Here is a 21,455-nt window from a genome sequence, read left to right as displayed (position 1 = left end):
CAGCAGGTTACACTGAGCAGGTACCAAAGAAAACCAGTGAAGGAACAGACACAAACCATCACTCATTCCAGGAGGCAGAAGATGACTCCTGGCAGCACAAGGTGAAAAGGCTGAATTTATGGATGAGCTGTTTGGCAAGTCCCTTCCACACACAACCCCCAGGCACTCCATGGGCAGAATTTGCCACAAGCACCCTCTGTGCCCATGGGCATCACCCAAAAACCAGCCTGTGTTACCTGTGACAGTGTCACACCACTGCAGCAGTTAAATCCCAGATCTGCCAGGATTAAAAATCATCAGAAGTGAAAAATAAGTCCTATGTCCTCGGTGGGAAGAGCTGTCTGTCACCTGTTCAGTTCTGTGCTCCCTGATGAATTGAGTGCCACCAAAGGCAGGGAGGTCCTGCCAAACAAGGTAGTGAAAAGTCAGATGAACAGTCCAGAACTAACTACAAAGTCAACAGTGGGAACAGGAATCTCAGCTGATAGTCCTCAGTTTTATTTGAGAGGTCTGAGGGCAGATTTGAATGTCTGCTGTCATTTTACCCACTTAAGGCTATTACTTTGAATAAAAGTGGTTGCATTCAGATTTTGTGGGGAACAAGGCAAAGAGTGCAAGTGCTGTGGGTTGTACTTCACACCAGCCAAGGTACCAGAGAAGTAACTTGTGTGAAAGAAAAAAAGCCAAGCAGATGGAATTATGAGCATAGTTACATCCTGTGCTCTACTACCTAAGTATGATTTAAAATGCATGAAATATGTAATAATTTCCTTCTCCCTCCTTTTTTTTTTTTTGCTTTAATGGATTGTTTGAAAAATGGCTTGATCTTCCTCTGAGAGTGGGTCATAATAAGACCATGCCACGTGAAGCATTCATCATTGTAACTGCCAGTGTCATGGTGTCTTTATTGGCTATTAGTTTCTGTCAGGGAAGGAGCCAAGGCAGGGCTACAAAGAGATGAATGAGGGGCAGGGGTCAGAGCCAAAGTACTCAGGAATTTGATGAATTATAAATTTGCTGTAGTTAACAAAAAATTAAGTCACAACAGCTATAAAATATTCATCTGTTCATAGGTGGGGGGGGGGAAAAAACCACCCAGGAGAATATTTAAATCAAAAGATTTTTTTCTGTCAACTGTTCTCATCAGAAATGCAGCTGCTCCTGAACTTTAGCATCATAGTTTCTGTAGTTAATGAACACCGTGCAGATAAAAAAGAGATTTAATTGAAATCAAACATCACGGTGAAGCAAAGATTGTTAGGTCTACATATTGCTTTGGTGTGTTCAGAGAAACTAAGAGTGTACAAAATAAGTGCATCCTTAATTTTTAGTACTGCTAACCTGGGAAACAAAGTGATCCAGCAGGTGTTTCCTTAAAGACACGGATGGATCCCAGCCCTCCTGAGCCCAACAGACTCTGGCAATTCCATCCATGTTCCTGCTGTCACACACCAAACTGCACAGATCCAGTGCTTCATACTCTGAAAGCTTCCCAAGGAATTCCATGGGATTGTAGGAAGTAACTTCAGCCCCACAGAGAGTGAAGCTCTTCCTTGTCTGAAAAACATCATTCCCCTTGTGACATGACCTAAACCCACAATCCAGATGAGCCTCCAGAGCACTTCAGGGGCTGCTGCAAGTTGAAAAATAAAAGTAAATGGCTCTGACTCCATCAGTGGCCGTGGTACAGAGGAGATGTTGCCTTGCAGATATTCCCAAAGCACAGGGGAATCTCAGGGCCCACTGACCAGTCAGTCTCTGGAAGTTCTTCATGTCCAACAGCTTCCCTGACTCAGAGATGCTGCCACAGCACACAGACAAGTTACTGAAGAGTAGCTGGAAAAGCCTGACTCAGAGCACTGAAACACATCTTTGAACTGATTTAAGAGTAAAATCTTTCCTAGGAAAAAAAATAGCTTGAATATTTTAATTGGAAGAGAATTTGGAAGGGGGGGGGAGGATTTCCATGCAAAACCCAACTAAGTACCTGTGACCAAACAGGTGCTGGAGAAGTGTTTGCAATAAATACATAATTGTGCAAGTATTGGCATGCTGTGAATGCAACCTGAAATTATGAAGTAAAACAGTGATAAATGTTGTCTATTATGTGACACTGCCTATTAGGCAGCAGTAATTTGTTTGTGCCTCGTTCTGCATCGTTTATATCTGCATTATACATTGTCCCTCATCCCGTGTCGTGCATTGATCCTTCCACACCACATCCTGCTGAGTCTCACCACTTTAAAAATGAATTAGTTTGCTCTAGTGAGTTTGAAGTAATCACAAGGAAAAGAATAATTTTGTTTTCCCCTTCTGTCCAGTTCTCAAATGTGCTGGTATCCAGTAAAGACTTTTAATAGAGTTACAATTCTCTTTCGAAGAACATAAAATCATAAAATCATAGAATAATCATAGAATAATTCAATACAAATGCTGTATTTCAGGTGTGAAGCTGCCTGGTGCTTCTGCATGGAGAGAAGGTCAGAAGTTGGCCAGAAAGTTGCTTGGTCCACCCCCTGAATTTCCAAATCTGAGGAGCAGAGCTGCAGAGTAGAGCACAGCAAACACCCTGGGTACAGCTGCTTCCCTCCAGCACTGGGTGTTTTGGCACACACACACAAAAAGTGGTTTATCAAACCTGAGCGAAACAAAAGTTTTCCAGGCCCTTCTGAGCATCCTTTTCTTTAATGACTCTTGCAACAACAATTGGCCACTTCAAATTTCACCTTTACAGATTAGATTTATCTTCTCCCTTGAATGTCACAAGTTTTACTGTGCCTGAAAATAGTGCTCAGACCTGGAGCAGGTTTTGAGATGCACATGATAGATACAGGAATTGATACTCTCTGGAGTAATAACACCACTATTGTTTCCAAATGTTTCCCACAGAACTTGGTAGAGGATTTGTGGCAATGCCAGCGATGGCAAACAGCTGGAGAGACAAGGGAAGTGAAGCTGCAGGGGAGAGCCCTGAATTCCAAAGCTGCAAGGCTGTGGAAAGGGGCAGCAATGCACCAGCTGAGGATACCAACCAAACACTCAGGAACCTCCACTTCCAAAGCCAGTTCCATGATGAAAACAGACATACCAGGCTCTCAAAAGATACTGTAAAAGGAAAAGGATCTCTAGGGATTGTTCTGCAACAATCCCTAGGGATCCATTCTCCTTCCCCTGGACTTTGGGGCATAACTCCCTCTGCCTTCAGTGGGGAAAGGATTAAACCTTCATTAATGAAAGATGGAGCCAAGCCCAGCACCTCAGGAAGCTGCAGCAGAGGGAAAAGTGCATCTCCTCAGACACAGAAAGGCTTGAGCAGCCCTGCACAGATTGGGTCTGAGAAAGAAAACCTTAAGCACCCTTCAAAGAGGAGGGTAAACCTTAAAAACCCTCACCCCTACAGCCCCGAAATTGTTCGGGAATTCATGCGTCGCAAAAAGGAAGAAAGAAAGAAAAAACTCCTTGAGGAGAAAAAGTCCTTGGTGGAGGCTGCAGAGATGAGGAAGAAGAGATTGCAAGAGGTGTACAGGAAACAGAGAGAAGCTGTTGGGAAGAAATCATGTCCTGACCAGATACACAAGTTCATTGAGAAAACAGCTTCTGCAACAGGAAATCCTCAGTGTGAGCTTGAGCAGGTAAGTCCTCCAGGAGTGGCACGTTGAAACCCCTCCAATCTTGATCAGCACCATGTAGGACATGAAACACTTCATTCAAATGCTTTGAAGTCACAGGGTAAAAAGGTTTTATCTAGAAAAATGGAGCAATTAATTTGTAATTATGGCAAGAACTGCTGGGCTCATTAGTAGGGCTGAAACCCTCGACTTCAGGGCCAAAAACCTGGAAATCTCCATTGCCTGAGCTGAAAGAACAGGTTTGTTGTGTGGTATGAGCAGTTTGCCAGTTACATGAGTCAATTATTAAGAGGAACAAAAGCCAAATATTACCCTCCTGTTGCCAGCTGTTCAGTGCTTACACTCGTGGCTCTTCTCTTTCAGGAGCAAACCAGTGGGGGAATCCTGGAGAGGAGTTCCATGGCCTGGGTGGATGAAGCATCCTGTTCTCTATTACATAAAGATCATAGAGGCAGGTACTCAGACTTCAAAAGCATCCTAGAAAGCCTCTTTCTCAGAACACACTGCAGACATATTCCTCTCTTTTGTTTTTCTTTTTTTTTTAAATAGGAATCAACTTCTAGAAAGAGCTCAATCCCCTAAAAAAGGAGGGGCATTATCTCCTCCAGCACCACTGGAATGTGAATGCTGCTTTCTCAGTCCTCTGAGATGTGAAGACTTGAGGGACTGCTCTCCCCCAGCTCTGCATTCACCTCTGAGCTTCTCCCCTCCTCAGAAAGATGCAAAACCTTCCTCCAAGGACTGGACTTCTGGACTTTCTCCTTACAGAAGCAAACAGGAGCGAGTGAAAGCCATTCACAGTCTATCCAAGGAGCTTGAAGAAAAGCTTGACGTGGCAACCAAGAGGCTGAGTGCAGCAAGCTGGGTTAGAGACTCTGCTGACAAAGCCTGGACACAGGCAGCTCTGGACCTTTGCAATGAGTCTTCTTCTGGCCCAGAACCTGAGACTTCTAGGAACAAGGAAGACAGGACACTGACTGTACAAAGGCTCCTGGATGCTGTTGATCCCGATGTGCTACGTGTGTCATCCAACAGGGAATTTCATGGACTGGACAGGGTTGGACTTGTGGGTAGCACTGAGGGAGCAACAACCCTGGACAGACAGAAGGAAATGCTCATTCTTTTGCCTGGTGGAAGTGCTGGGAGGGAAGAATTACCCTGGATCACTCACAGAGCAGGACAGAGGCACCTCAGCACTGGGGGAGACCTGAGCAACACATTGCAAGGTAAATCATGACATGATGCAACAGGGAGACTCAGGTGCCATTGCCCCAGTCTTTCAAAGCTACAAAGCAGTGGTTAATCCTCATCTGCCTGGGCTACTGGAAGTGTAGTGTCTTGGAAAATCCCTGAGTACTGGGTCTTCTAGACTTTACTTTCCTCTCCTCTCATTGATGTGAAACTATATCTCTTAATTCCCAAAAGTAAGAAAGGAATTATGAGCCTAACCCCATGTACTTGGCAATCTGTGGATAAGAAGAGCTGTATGGAAGTTAAGTGCTCACACATAAGGAGGCAGTGAATAGATGCCAGAGCTTGGGCCATTTCATTTCTACAAAGAGCATATTTATTAAATGCCTTCATTTGTCTTTTTAAAAGGTTTCCCTGTGAGTAAGGGCCCTGAGGTGGACAGGAGCCTATTGCATGAAAAGCCAATAACCAGCCCAGCCTCTCCAGCTCACAGATTCCTCTCTGGAAGGTAAACAAAGGTGGATATATTATTCTCTGCTGAATGTGCCACACACACATGCACTTAAAATAAGTAGCACCAATTTGGCACAGAGCAGACAGCTCTGTGCTGCTTACCCAGAGAATTGCCAGGTAGGACATAAACTAAAAGAGGAAAACCACCTATTTGTAGGGAGCTGCTGGATCAATGAGGAAGGTTGGGCTGAAATTTTTGAGAGATGGAGCTGGATTTGTGCCCCAGGAGGGAGTGCAGGGAGCAGAAGGGGAGCTGTCTCTCGATGCAGCCCAGCCCTGCCCACCTACCCGTGAGAGCGCTGCCTTCCCCTTCCCCCCGGAGCAGGGGCAGCCCCGGGGCCGGGGAATCCCTGGGAGCTGTGGGTGCCACGGGGGTGGTGGATCCCCCGGGGGTGTTGGGTTTCCCGGGAGCCGTGGGTTCCCTGCGGCAGGTGGATCTCCCGGGGCCGGTGGGTTCCCAAGTGATGGTGGATCCCCTGAGAGGGGTAGATCCCTCGGGAGCTGTGGGTGCCCCGGGGGCGGCGATGGATCCCCTGGGAGTGATGGATCCCCCAGGGGCTGTGGGTGCCCCGGGACCGATGCTTCCCCCGGGGTCTGTGGGTTCCCCAGGGGTTGTGGATCCCCTGGGAGCCGTGGATCCCTCGGGTCCGATAGATTCCCGGGTCCGGTGGACCCCCAGGGGTCTGTGTGTTCCCCCGGACCGATGTATCCCCGCGTTCCCGGTGGGTGTCCCTCTCTCTTGCCGTTCCTCCCTCCCTCCGCCGGAGGGCTCCGGCAGCCGCGGCACGGGCGGGGGGTCCCTGCGGGCACCCGGGGAAAGGTCCCCGATCTTTGTGCGGGGATGAACGAGGGGTTCGATCACCACCTGAGTGCGACAAATTCGTTTCGGGTAATTGTTTTCGCTCACTTCGCTCCCAAAAGCGGGTGAAAAATTCCGGTTATTGCAGCTCTGTGGGCTGTGTGCGTGCGGAGCAGCGTGTGCTCACACGCAGCACCTTTCCCTGGACAGTGCAGGGGTCAGAGCGCGGGGATGATTGAGGAAAACAGGTTTGGAAGTAGGAAGTTTAGAAAAATGGTTTAGATTACTCAGGTTGTTTTCAGCCTGCCTTAATTAAATATTTAATGTAGATGGCAGTCGATACAAACCCCTCTGAATTTAGCCTGTGTCTTAGAGGGCAAAGACATATTTGTGTAACTGCCCCAGGTGGGTCATGTCTGGTGGCAGGAGGGACTGTGAAGGGATGTGTTAGTTCAGACACAATCACTACTCAAAAATTGTCCAGAGAATTATTTCTCTGATTTTAGGCAACACCTGCAGGTGTCAGAGCATGCCCTGCCCAGCCTTGGAGAAGCACAAAGCCAGAGGCTCCTGAGGGCCACACATCTCTGCAGAAACATCTCCCCTTAGACAATAAATCCCCTGAGCCCTGAAGATTACATATGACCTGGACAGGCATTACCAAAGAAAGGACATATGTGCAGCAAACTGGCAACCACGTCCCAAACATCCTGTTTAGAAAAGGGACGAGGTGTTGGTGCTGTGGGATCCTGCCAGGCAGGGATGGGCTGGCTCTGCTCCATGGGCACTCTGCTGGAGCCTGGAACCAGGCTGATTGTGCCAACCTACCTGCAGCGAGCTCTAGTGGGAAAAAGAGCATGTTGTGGTTTTTTTAAGTGAAGGCGGGATATTAAGCTCAGCATCCTTTTTAAGAAGATTGTTTGCAGCTTTACAGCGCAAAGTAAACACGAGGAAAATGAAAATTGGAGAGATAAGCCCAGACAGCTCAGCTTACCAAAGTTATGAACTGTAATTACTGGAATTACCGGGAGTTAAACCCCTGTTCTTTGTGCACAACTACCACACTCACAAAGGTTGGGCTGATTTCTGCTCTGAGAGATCATTGCAAGGATTATGGAGCTGTTCTGTCACAGGAGATGGCAAATGTATAAAACATGAGCACTGGGCACTCAGAGTGTGCAGTGGAGAGAGTCAGAGCTGTGCCTGCACTGCACCTTGGGGAGCACAGAGCACCAGTCCTGGGGTCCATCACTCTTGTCGTGCTTCTCTGCAACCCTAATTCACAGCAATGGCAGTAGGGGCAGAACCCCCTGGGCCCCAGTGGGAACAACCCCCCAGCTGTAAGGGACAAGCATCAGAGCAAGTGGAAATAAGACAGATTGCACTGATCTCCTGAACAATGCAATTACTGAGAAAGCAAAGCTCCCGTGTGTTCGAGCAGCCGAGGCAAAGAAAGTCTTCAGAGCAAAGAAAAGCCACCAATAAAACCTCTCCAACAATAAATCACAACCCTGTTGCAAGTGCTGCTCCAAAAGATGAGGAGAGCCACTTGCAGATAAAATATTGCTGTATTTAGAGATTAGAAGTGGAAAGTGTTGCTCTGTTGTGAATGACTCCAGACTCATCTCCTTGTGGGCTGAGGGCTCCTCTGATGCAGCAGCGACAGTAAGGGGACAATACAAAGGCAAGACCACCCCATGTCTAACCCTTTCTTAGCTGCTGGTAAAGTGGGTAATACAAAGGTTCTGAGTAAAAGCCTGGCTTTTGTCCTTGGCTTTTATTTCCATATTATCTACATGCTAATTTTTCACCTTTCCTGAACCCTGCACGCTCATGGGAAGGAAAAGGATGAGTCCTTTGGCACAAACCAGTGGGCAGCACATGGCAGGGACATGATGAGGCTCCTGTCATTAAGTTATTCCTGAAGCTGATCCATTATCAGCTGATTCCTACTGGGGGCACACAGATCAGATCAGACAGAAAGCCATGTGGTGAGGGAGCACCAGTCACCTCAGTCACCTCAGTTCCTCGGTCACCCCAGTAGCCAAAGGAGGTGGCTGAGGAACTTTCCAGGGTCATAATATCTCCTGCTCCAGGAACATTTGCACTGTGAGTCCATGAACTCCATGTGGGGGTAGGGAGTGAAGGGAGCCTGTCTTTTGACTTGCACAGAAAACTTTCCAGGGCTTTGCTCCAGGAGGGGCCAGTGCTGTGTCTGTAAAGCTCATCATCCTTGTGGCTGTAGCTGGGTTAGAAAATGTGATGGTAAAATCAGATAAATTGGGTATATGCTCTGACTTCCGCTGTTCCTACCACTGATAATAAGTTACAAATTCACAGTTGGCTCCAAGAGTTCATCCAAACAAAGCCACCTGTTAAAACTGACTGTTTGCTGGTCTCATTCACAAACACAAAACATCCAGTGCCACAAACCCGGCGATCTTGGACACGACCTTCTCCACAGCCACTTTCAACGGAACAGTTTTCTGTTTACATGTGTAATTATAGCTCTGAAAACAGCAACTCCATGCAAGAAATCCCACAGGTGCCTGTTGCCATCAGAAATGTTCCCATTTCATGCCCGGCTGCCCTGCAGTCGCAGGGGCGGCTGACGGAGGTTTGTTGCTGATGCAAATGACTCACTGCTGGGAATTCTCCAAACTGCCAGGAAACATGTGTGCAATCCCATCCTTGCTTGGTTTCACTTACCTCTGTAAGTGAAAAAAAATCACAACACTTTTGCCATAAATTTCGATTTGAAAGCGCTCTGGGCAGGCTCAGGGCTGAAACAGTTGGATCACAGCTCTGCCTCCTCCTGTGGACCAAATAACACTTTCTCTTTAGCTGGTGCAAACCCAAAGAGCCTCCTCTGGGAATTGTGCTGGTTTGTGCCCATTGCAGAGCTGGCTGTGTCTGGAGGACAAGTGTTGCTGACCACTCCTGTGTAAGGCAAATATTTTCCATAGAATCTGCCTTGACTTCCACTGGTGTCCTTCCCAGGACAGAGGCAGGCTTGGATTTAGACCTTGGCATCAGTCTCCTCAAACAGTAGCAGGCATTTCCCAAGAGCCAAAAAACCCCCAGCGACTAAAAAACTGTCAAAACACAAATGCAAAGGCAAAACTCAGTGCATTTGCCCAATGAATATTAGAACTGCTTTTTAAGAAATCCCTGTTTCCTCTTCTCTTTCTCTCTCATCCACCTTTGCTCCCACTTTCTGGAGGATACATCCAAGACGCGTTAGTGGAAGCTGTTCTAATCGTTTTAGCAGTTTCTGGGTCATGAAAAACAAAGAAAAGCTTATTAACGAGAAAAATGAAATAAGATTTCCCTAAGCTGATTGCCCAGAAAAAAAAAAAAATTCCACATTCATTTTTCTCTGTAAAATAGAAAACATCTGTCACCATTTCAGTGTCTCGGTGTCCCTGCGTGTGTTTCAGCCCAGGCTTGATCAATAAATGCCCATTTTCACACCTTCTTTCCTAATCCTTTTAGTTAAGCTCAGACAGTTACAGACCAAAGTAAAACCAGTTAGGTGAGGTCTTCGTCTGCAGGACTTGGTGCTGGCATTGTTTTGAAATATTAAAATATGTATATCAGTAGCAGATCTTAGTTGGGCCACAGCCACGCTCAGCACAAGTCCCAGAAACACTGGAACAGAGCTCAGTACTTTGTGTTGCTAAACAGATTTCTTTGCCAAGGTTCAGATTGTGCAACCAAGTCCCAACAATGGCACAGATTGTACAATGCAACCCTCATAAATTAAGCTTCCAAACTGCAAGGTTGTTGTTTCTATTTGCCACCAGGTTGAAAATATCCAGCTCTTTCAGAGCAGTAATTAGAGCAGGTAAAAATGGGTGTTGATAGCTTTCCTGACGACATCAAGGTACAAAAAAGAAGATTTTGTACGTTGGCAGGTATGACTTTTCAGGGAGCCTTTTGTTTCCATTTGACAAAATTTAGCAGTTTTGTTAAAATGAAATAACCATTTTTTTTTTAGTTCAGAATGTTGCTTATACACGTGCACGACCTCAAAACCTTGGTAATTGTTGTTCCCTTGGCACAGCCCGCAGAGGGGACTCTCAGCGCAGGGGGATCACTGTCCACGTGATTCTCTTTTGAAAGTTCAGAACCAAGAGGAAAAGCCCAACCAGTGTCCTGGAGAGAGCCTGAGGATCCCAAACAGCCTGAGCTTCCAGCCCTGCACTGCTCTGAGCACCGGAGCTGAGACTGATGGCTTTGAGCAGGACTTGGGTAAGGTGGCATCTCCGGGGGGGTCAGAGCACGGTGGTCACTCGGTGCCCTCCCAAGGTGCTTCTTATGCTGTTGCAACAGAATGAATATTCTGTTCTCCTTCATTGCAAGAGAATTCTTGTTAATGGTTCTGGCTTGGGCTGAAAAAACTCCTGAGTTGACGAGGGATTTCAAATAGAGAGTTTGTGTTCCACATATCAAAGACAAAGAATGGATATATGAAAAAATGTCCCCTCAATGTTCATTTTACAGTTTAACAGATAATATGAAATTTTTATTAAAATGGCATAAAATGCAACAGGAAGTCTTTGCCTTTTCCATGTGGGGCTGTGCTGTCTCTCAGGTGTGAGTTCAGCTGTGTCACTGTGACAGCTACAGACAGTCCCTGATGGAACAAACCCCTTTGAGCTCAGAGACATTTCCAGCACTTTGCAGCTTCATCCAAAGGTCTCCAGGAGCCTCACAATTAATTCTTCATAATTACCACATCAGAGCAGTGTGGAATATTGCCCTGCCTGTACAGCAGGAGGCATCAAGGCACAGGCCATGGGCAGGGGTTCCAAAGGGTGCAGGGTGAGCGGAGAGATCTGCTGCAGGGAGCTCAGGGCTGGCCAGGGCCGGGCTGCAGGACATCTCTGCTTCTGCCCAGAGCAAAGGTTGGCATAGAAACAAGGGAAAGTTTGTGGCTGAAAGGGTTAAATGACAAACAGTAGCGTGCAGACCAAGAGATCTCTGCCTGCTTCCACCAAACAGGAGCAGATGGTGCATTGTTTTAAGGGCTTTTCTGAGACAAAAGGACAAGATCAGATAACCTTTCCTCAAAGAGGGTACTTACAAAAAGCCTTTGCTCTTATTAAGGATTCTTCATTGTTTTCCCCACAACATTTTATACATAATATTGGATTTTGAGGTGGTGGAGAAGCCAGCATTGTTTACTGTGCTTCTCCCTCCCCCCCAGGGACTAGGAGGGCATCCTCCGGGGTTGGACAGCAAGTCTGTTGTCTGAAGTGTTTACCATAAGCGAAAGACAATGTATTTATTTACTATTGATAAGTAAGGGCCCGATCTGGCATAAATATCCTGCCATCCACCATTCACCACAGGAACAATAGGATCTGCTTCCTCGTGTCTGTGCCAGGAGAAACCTCCACCTTCCCTGAGCATTTGCAGGAGCTGCCAGCCCCGGAGCCCAAGGCTGGGCTGTAAAGCAGCACCTCCACCACGGCCACGCTGCTGCAGATGAGGCACAGGACTGTCACGCCGGGACAATGTGCCTTTGAAATATGGGTCACAAGTGGGGCTGTTCACCACCCTCAGCAGGAACGGGGCATTCAGACACGAGGCCGCATTGTCTGCTCTGAGGCATCACCCCAGCAGTCGGTTCTGGGCTTTCACAGAGCACAGAAGTCACCCTGCACGTGCAGCATAATGAGGTGCAATTATACAACTGCTGCCAAACAAACATATTTACCTTTGAAGGGGTACTTGCATCACCTAATCTGTACCTGCTGTGCCAAAGGCGTGAAAAATGTTCTGTAGTAAAAATACTTGGCAAAATTACAAATTTCATTTTCAGACTTCATCAAGCAGAGTATGAGAAGCAGATATTCACAAAATATTTGTAACTCTTTGCTACCTGCAGTAAGACCAGCCTTGTCCTGAACTGTTGAATTTTCTTTTTAAACACTGCCAGTGTAAGATCCAGAATTGCAAATCCTATAAGCACGTGCTGTGGTGAACAAAAATAGTCTCCACAGATACTGGAAAGTATTTCACATAGTTCTTATTTCTAATCAGTTTAGGCACAACTCTTGGTATAACCGAGTGAGCTGATAAGGAAGTGGTTTACATATTACACCACTATATAAAATCTTTCCATTATTCCTGCCAGAACACCAGGTCTTTTCCATAAGGAGCTGAGGAGATGAGCTACACTCTCCTTGATACTTCAGCACATTTCCTGAATAGAGCTCACAGTACCCAATTTTCTGTATTGCTATTAAATAAGAGAACTGGATGATTTAAAATAAACCCAATATTTTGCCTGTGCCCCTTCCTAGAGCCTTGTGAGAGGCCTATGAGCCAGACTGGACTAAATGAGCCAGAAAACTCATTTCATCAGACCAGACCTTTTTCTTTCTTTCTTTCTGTTAATATTGGAGAGATAACAAAGTTTAAGCCGAAATTAACTGTCAAAAAAGTATTTTCTAAATGTTGAAGCTTAAGCCTGGCTACTGCTTTAAAGTAATTTGCATTAGGATGGAATGGTTCCATTACTCTTAAAATGCAGAATTTTAACCAGAATTACAAGGAAAATATATTCAATGTAACATCTTTCCCCTAAACTGCTGATTGACATATTTTCTCATATCACTAGAGGGAGCTGCCTTCTTGCTTCTGGCAGAGGGAGAACTGATTAAATTGGTGGAATCAGCACAGAAGTGCATCAGCGTGGTTTCAGCTAATTGTGCTCTGATTGATAGCACTGAGCTAAGGCAGCTCTTCCTGTTCCCTTCCAAAGCCTACCCTGTGCTTTGTGTTTTCCAAAGCTTCAGTGAGCTCCATCCTCAGCCTGCAAACACCTCTGAAGTGTCTGCAATGATGGGGTCGTGCCTTGAGGGGATTTGGTATAACTGATGAGGAACAGAAGGACCATTCCATGGAAATTCGGGCTGGTGGTTGGGTCCAGGTTCAGGCCCAGCTCTCTCCTGATCTCCTGCAGCAGGAGCTGCTCTGTGGGAGGGGCAGCAGCAGGGTGAGGTGCTGCCATGTGCTGCAACATCTGGCTGGGAGCTGAACTCAGGCCAACCCTCCACACCAGAGGATTTAGACACAAACACAGACGATGTGGAGGGCAGGAGCAGCACAGGCCACATTAATCCCCTTGTTTAGTAAGCAGCTACTCTTCAGTGGCAAGTGGAATACCAGACGTATTTATAAAGGAGAGAAGAACCTGATTCAGCAGCCCTGGAAAGGCACATTCTCCCGGGTGCTCCAGGGTGCAGATCAGCACATCGATTTTCCTGAGGGAACAAGCACACCCTTCAAGTGGAGAGTCTCTTGCTCAGGGGCTGCTCTTGGCTCACAGGTCCTGCTGAAGGAGGGCCAAACAACCTGTGCTGGGTATCTCAGCTGTGATCAGGAGTTACCAGCCCTCTTTTCTGCACCTCCATTTGCCTGTCATCACTCCAGCTCTGTTCCTGCACATTACCAGAGAGCTGGAATGCCAGGTGGTGTTTCACTCACCTCCCTAATCTGAGCAACACCTTGAAATAATAAAGCAGTTGAGCCAACACAGTAATTTTGGAGAGGGAAAGGATTGCCCCAAAGGGGGCAAACGGGTCAATTCTTTCTGGACCTGTTGCTCTGCTCCACAGCAGCATTTCAGGACACTTTGCACCCCGTATTCCTACACATCCAGGGAATTAGGCAGTCAAAGTTGTGCTTATGCTAAAGTTGCAAGTCTGTATTTCTGTAATAGCTGGGTTGGTCTGATTGCTGACATGGGCAGAAAGAGGAAAAGCTGTCCTTGAGTAAAGCAGCAGTAAAATGCTTCTGCCTTGCTTCAAGTGATTAGAAAAATGAGACTTTTAGCCTGGCTTTTTTAATTATATGTCAGGGAGATTCTACAGGGCTTTACCGAGATTCTGCAGGTGCAGCGGAAAGTGATTTAATAAATAGCATTTTTTTCCCAAGGCTGAGTGTGTGCACGTTGGAGCTATCTGGGGAGGCAGTAAAATGCCATTCATCATCACAGAAAAGGATGGGAAGTTTAGCCAGATGGCATTTTCTTTAATGCAGGATGTTACAACACAAGAAACGCATCTGGAAATAGCCACAATTAGGAAAATTATGCTCAAAAGCAGTGAAAACAGATCAAACTTTTTAATCACTTCGAGATCAATACCACTGGTCAGGCTTTGAGCAGAACAACAGTAGCATTGTTCAGTTTGAGGCACAAATTAGAAATATTTGCCAGGTTTTTAACTGTATCCCAATAGATGATCATACTTTCAAGAGGCCCAGATATTAGTATTAAAAGCTACTCAGACAACTTAGCATCAACAAATTTAGCTTGCATTTTTTTTGTAATAAAATGATCTTATTTGTTAGTATTGAAGGAGCTTTGGAAAGTGGTGTCTGTTTACCTGCTGAAGAACTGTTCACTTTTCTTTTTTTTCCTATTGCATTGCTTCAAAATTTCCCTGTAGAAACAACAGCTCTTTCACCCACTCAGTTTTCCTAAATATGCCATTTCACAAAATCATCTCTAGCAACTACCAGCATTAAAGAATCTGAATCAGTCCTCAGAATTAGAAAGATTGGCTAAAACCAAAAATACTTTTAAAAGGATGAACTGGTCCTTTGGCATGTGATTTCTAGGTAATTTGGTGTGATTTTGCCTTTTCCAACCACCCTCTAAACCCAGGAAATGCCCATTACTAAAATAAGAGATTTTTTATCCAGTCCCTCGATTCTGAAAAGGTTAGGAAAAACCTCCCATAGTAAGTGGTAAGTGAAGTGTGCAGTCAGGCTGTTTATAAAAACAGAGCAGCAGCCTAATAGAAAAACTGCATCGGGCTGGAAGATTTAATGTTTTATTTCACTCACACCCACATAAACACAAACCCCATCCTGGCATGCAAACAAGGCCACATCTCTGCTCCTCCTGTGTTAAAGATCCTTCAGTATTTAAAGCAAAAACAAACCCTGCATGTTGTGGGCTTATCCTGCAGTGTGGGGCAATTTGGATTCAGATGATCTGGAGAGAGACACAGATTTTATCTCAAGTTTCCAAGTCAAACCTATTTCTATTTATGACCCTCACTTCAATTCATTTATGACTCTGGTTGCTGTGACAGTGGCACAGCACAGAGTAAACACCAGACCTGTTTGCATAAGCTGAGCAATTCATCTGAGGAGCTCAAAGCAGCCAAGAACATATCTCTGGTAAACATTACATCACCTGCAGTGTCCAAGACAGGCAGGGGAGTTACAATAAGGAAGGAGCAGGGAAATAGGTGCCTGTGGAACAAGAAAGAAAGCATCTCCACTTAAAAATGTCCCCCTGTGGCAAAAGAGGAGTCAGCCTGCACCCCTGTACACATGGAGGGGACACGAGGGATGCAGCTCAAGTTCCTGAAGAAATGACCTGTTGGGAAGCTTTTCTTTTGTACCTGGTGGATCTGATCCTGTTGGTGCAGCAAAGGATAATGAGTGACACTGGGGAGAGCACCCACACTCTGGAATTCAGGCTTAGAACAGGAATTGTTCCCCAGTCCTTCTCTTTCCTGGCACAGACCCTCAAGTTCTACCTCTTCCCAATACTTGCAGGACTTCATGCTCACAGATTTTTTGACAGGATGTAGGTAGTGACATTTTCCTTCTGCAGTTATGGCAGAAGAAGCAAATGTATGCAGAGAAGTTATTTTGGGAATAAAGGCAGATGTCAGATTTGGGACGCTCCCAAAAATAGGCCCAGGGAGGATTCAAAAGGAAAATGCAGTAGGAGCAATGTACAAATTCCCCTTGTGATGATCCCTTGTTTATCAGGACTCAGACACGTTTGGGAAGTACAGGTAATGCAGCAGAGAAGGCTGAGAAACAGATGCCCTGGAACTCTGTTGGAAATACCTTGGTACTGTCAGATTATTTCCAAGGTGTACTGGCCTCAGTGGTGAGCCAGCAAGTCAGCCCTGCTGGGAAAACACTTCATAAATGCTGAAATCCCAAAGGATTTTGACAGTGTAGAAACACACTTTCAGGGCAGCAACTGGAATCTCAAGGAATCTGGTTCCACTGTCTGCCTCTGGTTAACTCTGATATTTCTCCAGCTGGCAGCCATTAAATGAAGAACAGGTTCTTTTAATTAAATGGTGTTACCATCTATTTCCTAAACTTCTGCAGGTCAGGGAGACTGTAGCTACACAGAGCTGGAACACAAACACAGGAGCCACCTGGACATTTTGAGGCAAACCTCTCTACTGCTGGCTCACAAACTGAAGGTTGGTGAAGGTGCTGCTGCCCCTGGATTCAGGTGTGCTTACATGATAATCAGCTGATCTGCAGCACGTTTATAAACCCCCAGGGAGCTATAAAAACAGCTTTATTTGCTGTAGTTTTGGTGGGTAAGAACAAGTTGCTATGCTGCAACCAAAGCAGTGTTTCCTGCCCTTCTCTTGGAGTTGGCTGCCCTTTGCTCCCTAGCTCTGAGGTGCTGTGTCACCTGGTTAAAAACCTCGTTTATGGTGTGTCATTTCCTAACACAGATCCATCAGCTCCAGCAGAAACAGCAGCTTATGGTGCTGAGGGAGAAAGCAAAGCAAGAGGTTCAGGAAAGCCAGAGGTTTTTGAGTGACTTGCTGCAGTACAGCTCCAAGGTAAGTTATCATTTCATATCCTGGGTTAACACCTCTGGGTTCAGCAAAGTGTTCCTCCAATCCCCACTGGGTTTTATTCTCACTTAGAGTCCCTTAATCAAAAGAGGTTTTTTAACTCATAAAAGCTGTAGATCAGGGTAACTTTTTGGAAGTGCCCAGGTCTCTCAGGTAACAGAGTCCCTTAGACTGTCACTTGGAGTGTTGATCTGAAATCACTCAGGTACTGCAGCTTTTGGTGTCTATGGCTGGTTTTGTTGTAAAATCAAGAGAAGGTTTTAAGTCCTCAAGAAACAATCACAGTGATACTTGCTCAGGCATGAGAGACTAGTGAGGTGCTAATATTAACCAAAAAGTATCCTTTACATTATCTACAACGAGGTGCTTTCCCAAGAGGATGAGGGAAGAAGGCTTAGAAGTTCTGCCTTTCAAATAGATCTGGAGGTCTGTGGGTAATTTCTGTGTGTGCAGGAGTGCAGGAGCTCCAGAGGCAGTGATCCTTCTGTGCCAGGGTTGTACCACACGGAGCAAACACGGAGAGGACACCAGTTGGAAGGTGACCACGCTGCTGGCAGGTACAGGAGGCAGGATGCAGTGAGGCACCCTGATGATTTGGCCTGTGGTTTGACTATATGAACAATTTAGGGCACTAAAGCAATTGCAATACAGTCTTTTTACTCTGATTTATGCCCAAACTGTAATATTAACACCTTCCAATCTTGGGGGAGATGCTGCATTTTTAAAAGGTAGAAGGCCCTTTGAAACTTGTGGGACAATATAATTTTCCTCATTTTGCATTACCCTCATATACCCTGGTGGGAATGAGAATATTGTGTGTGCACATTTTTATGTTCATTTAAAATGGCATAAAGACCTGAGAATTGCTTCTAGGGTCTTATGGATGCAATTACCAGAAAGGCTCTTTTGCACAGGTAAAACTTTCACATCACATAAAAATGAGCAGCATTCTGGTTTGAAAAAGATTCAGCTTCCACAGAGGTCTAGAATTGAAATAGTATCTCTGACTGCAATAAGGAAATATTTCCATTCTTTCCTACCTTCAGTAATCAAGAGATGTGTTCACTGAAACAACCTGCACTGAAGATAGAAAGAGATCATACTCCAGTGGATCCCAAAATAGTGGGAGAAAGAAAATCTCTGGGAGGAAGAGGTTCATATTGCTCAGTGCTGCAAGAAGGTGAATGCTAAGTTGAAGGATTTGGTGGTATAGGGAAAACAACACTTCTTAACATGGCATTAGAAACAGTGAAACATCCAGGGGCTGGGACATGTAATCACAGGATGGCTCGGGTTGGAAGGGACCTTAGAGATCATCTCATCCCAATCCTTGCTATGGGCAGGGACACCTTTCCCTAGATGATGAAAGCCCCATCCAGCCTGTCCTGGAACTGACAGGTAACTGACTTTGAAACTTTTGATGTAAATACTTATATTCATTATCCATATCTAAACCACAGCGATCTCCCTTTGTATGCTGGACCTCTCTACGGAAAATTATCTTGGGAGCTGGGAGTTATTTACCCTATTGATGGGCACCTTTTTCCTTTTTACCTGTTTACCATGATTGCACTTAAAAAGTGAGTTTAGTGTTCATACCTTGCTCCTGTGAGTGAACAGCCACGGGGTGACTCCTCTGGCTCTGAGGGCAGTGCATGGGCCTGGCTTCCAAGTCTTTGTGAAGGTGCCTTGGATTCAGGAATGGATGTTAACTTGTACTGTGGGAGTTGGTTTTTTCGGTCTCTCTTTTTCCTTCTGTTACAGATATTTTATTTGTAGTGACGTTAATTCCTCTCCTTAGGATCCCTGGCAGCAGATCACAGGGAGCCACTGCACAACCATCAAACTGCGAATCTGTTCTCACCTCTGGTGGCTCTGCCCCATGGGGAGACCTGTGCAGGGGACAGCTCTGGAGAGAGCAGTGACCAGGCCAGCTGTGACAGCCAGGTAGCTCCATCTCTGGGAACAGTCTGAGGGGTGTTTTTCTCCGAGTTCGGGGTGTTTTTTGGCTGTTAGTCCCTCTATCAGTGACTCTGACGCCCTGCTCTGTCCCCAGTGCAGCGCAGCCATTCCGCTCTATGGAGGCTCCAGCACGTTTCACCGCCTCAGCCTGGCCCTGGCGCAGCAGTGCCTGAGGGGAGAGGAGCTGCGGGCTCGACACCAGGCCACCCTCCTCCAGCTCCGCAAAAAGGCTCTGAGGGAGAAGGCCAGGGCTGAGCTGGCCTGGCTGGGCCACCAGAGACGGTGAGGGGGCACAATGGGCAGGACACCAAACCTGCCATGGCGGGGACGGGGCCCTCAGCGCCAGAGACCTGCCAGGCCAGGGCTGCTTTTCTTCTTTTTCTTCCTTTCGGGGAAAGAGAACAAATACAAACCCCTTCTCTCAGAAAGCAAGTGTAGGTATAGCAGGAGAAGAGGAGAGGAGCCTGCATGGTTTTAGTCTCTCCAGAGAAGAGCTGAGCTTCCAACTGCAGCCTCCTTTGGGGTGGTGTGAGGCGCCAACTGGGCTGAGGAGCCCTCAGGGACTGCGAGGGGCGTCCCTCAGTGCCGACTGAGATGAGGAACCCTCAGGGACTGCGAGGGGTGTCCCTCAGGGACTGTGAGGGGCGTCCCTCAGCACTGACTGGGAGGAAGAGCCCTTGAGGATGGTGGGGGGTGTCCCTCAGCGCCGACTGGGATGAGGAGCCCTCAGGGACGGTGAGGGGTGTCCCTCAGCACTGACTGGGATGAGGAGCCCTCAGGGGCGGTGAGGGGTGTCCCTCAGCGCTGACTGGGATGAGGGACTCTCAGGGATGAGGGGGGATGTGCTGACAAAGCGAAGATGCCCTCAGGGACAATGAGGGGTTTCCTGCAGTGCTGACCGAGCTGATGGACCCTCAGGGACAATGAGGGGTGCACCATGTCCCTCACCAGTGCTGTGCACTGAGTACTCAGGGGACTCCACCTGCCTTGGAATGGGTCCAGGCACCACAGCCCCAAGGTTGGGAGATGTCCTCTCAATCTTGAACTTTCTGCAGAGCCCTCCATAGCTACTGCTGGTTTGAGAGGGGCTTTTCTCCCATCCCTGGTGTTGTTTTCCGAAGTGCAGTAAATTCAAGGCATTTAATTATCTGATTGTAATTCTCATCCTTCTCTAATCTCCAGTGTTCTAGAAAACCTGCAGGATAGTCTTGGAGCCTCTGCCATGGCAGCAAAGCAGCATAAAATCCTCATGGAGCTGAAACAGGAGCAGGTAATGCTGCAGTGAGAGAATCTGGGCTCCATCTCATAACTAGTGGGAAGATGCAGCACAGGGAATTGCTGGAGCAAGTGGGGTTTGCTTTAAAAAAAAAAAAAAAGTCACTTTGTATGTGTTATTCTGCTTGTTTCCTACATTCAGGGAGGTGTTTTTTGTGCCAAAGTCAGCAGTCTGTAAATCTTGGATAAAAGAAAACATCTTTTTATATCTTGTTTTCTGCTACTTCACTGTTATCGTGGATTTTTCTATTTATGCTGTAACAAACAGGTCATGTAATATAGGTTTTCACTGATTTATGCAGATTTATGCTTCTGATGTTGAAATACATTAAATTAATCTGACAGCTAATTTTATAGTCTCAGTTATTCTGCTGTGTGGGGTTCATAACTACACTTAGTAGTCAGAAAGTGTGTCCTGCTCCTTATGTAGTACAAGCCTGTCCTTCCCTTAAAGGGATTCCTTTCCTAATGCAAACCACAAGCATCCTGTAGTTTTGAATGATCTGAAGATAATTAATTTTTAAAGGTGTCACCTCTTGACACACCGTTGAAATATCCCCTTATCTGTCATTGGTTTTCACAGGTAAACCCCTCCTTAAGCCCCCAGTGAAAAATAAAACTGCAAAATTTTTTACAAAAAAGGAGCCAAACCTGCATATTGAATTTTCAGGGTGTTTTATGAGTAGTATGTTAAGAAACTTAATAACTGTTTAAGTAGGTCTTGTGCTCTTATGCTCCTTTCCTTTTCTGCTTTGCATAGGCAGAAATCCAGCACCTGCAAAACATCTACAGGGCAGCCCATCAAGAAAGAAAGCTTTTGTTAAAGCAGCAAAGAGAAATCTTAATGATGCAGCATTCAACAGCACAACTCCAGGAAAAGCTGCACAATTTGTCTGGGAAGCAAGAGGTTGTGAAATCACAGTCACTGGATGTCCTGGTGGGTTTTGGGTGGATAAGAGCTGAAGCCAGAGCTGATCCTACAGCTGAGGAGCACAGGTAAAACCTTCTGTTATCTTTTCCTTTTAGGTTGTGAGGAACTCAGCAACTGAAGAAGCAATAAAACTGAAGAAAATGAAGCTTATTTCTGGCCCAAAGTCCTCCTCCTCTTCAGCAGAGTCTGCAGCCCCTCCAGAAAGGCCTGAGCTGTCAGGGAGTAAAGAGAGTTGTCTCCAGCTAAAGCATAAAGAGAAGGAACACGAGGGGTAAGTAAAACCCTTTCTCAGTGATAGCTGAAGATAAGAACCAATCCAGTGGAGCAGATTGAGACAGTTATGTCCTAGATAATTGTGTGAGCTTCAAATACCCCAAAGAGGGGAGTTTTATAGTGATAAGTTTTGAAAACCTTTATGATCAAGCAGTTGATGCATCAAGATCACTGCTTATCATTCTGACCAACCTGGTGTCCCAAATGGTGAGTTCCTCAGGGCACTTTTAATG

The 21,455-nt window shown here is 46.1% G+C and overlaps 1 protein-coding gene across 1 annotated transcript in view; it reads right to left on the bottom strand.

Moving 5' to 3' along the window:
* The window catches only part of LOC108642253 (G-protein-signaling modulator 1-like), a 72,642-nt gene extending 54,180 nt beyond the window's left edge, over nucleotides 1–18,462 (bottom strand). Inside the window, exon 1 of the mRNA XM_029960565.1 lies at nucleotides 18,381–18,462. The gene's annotated coding sequence lies outside the window, so the exon portion shown is untranslated. The remainder of the gene's footprint in view (nucleotides 1–18,380) is intronic.
* Between the last annotated feature and the right edge of the window lie 2,993 nt (nucleotides 18,463–21,455).

Source organism: Manacus vitellinus, unplaced genomic scaffold, assembly GCF_001715985.3.
Source record: "Manacus vitellinus isolate BGI_N305 unplaced genomic scaffold, ASM171598v3 scaffold_27_pilon, whole genome shotgun sequence".
NCBI lineage: Eukaryota > Metazoa > Chordata > Aves > Passeriformes > Pipridae > Manacus > Manacus vitellinus.
Note: the sequence above shows the minus strand (reverse complement) of the source record. Positions and strands in the feature narration are given on the sequence as shown.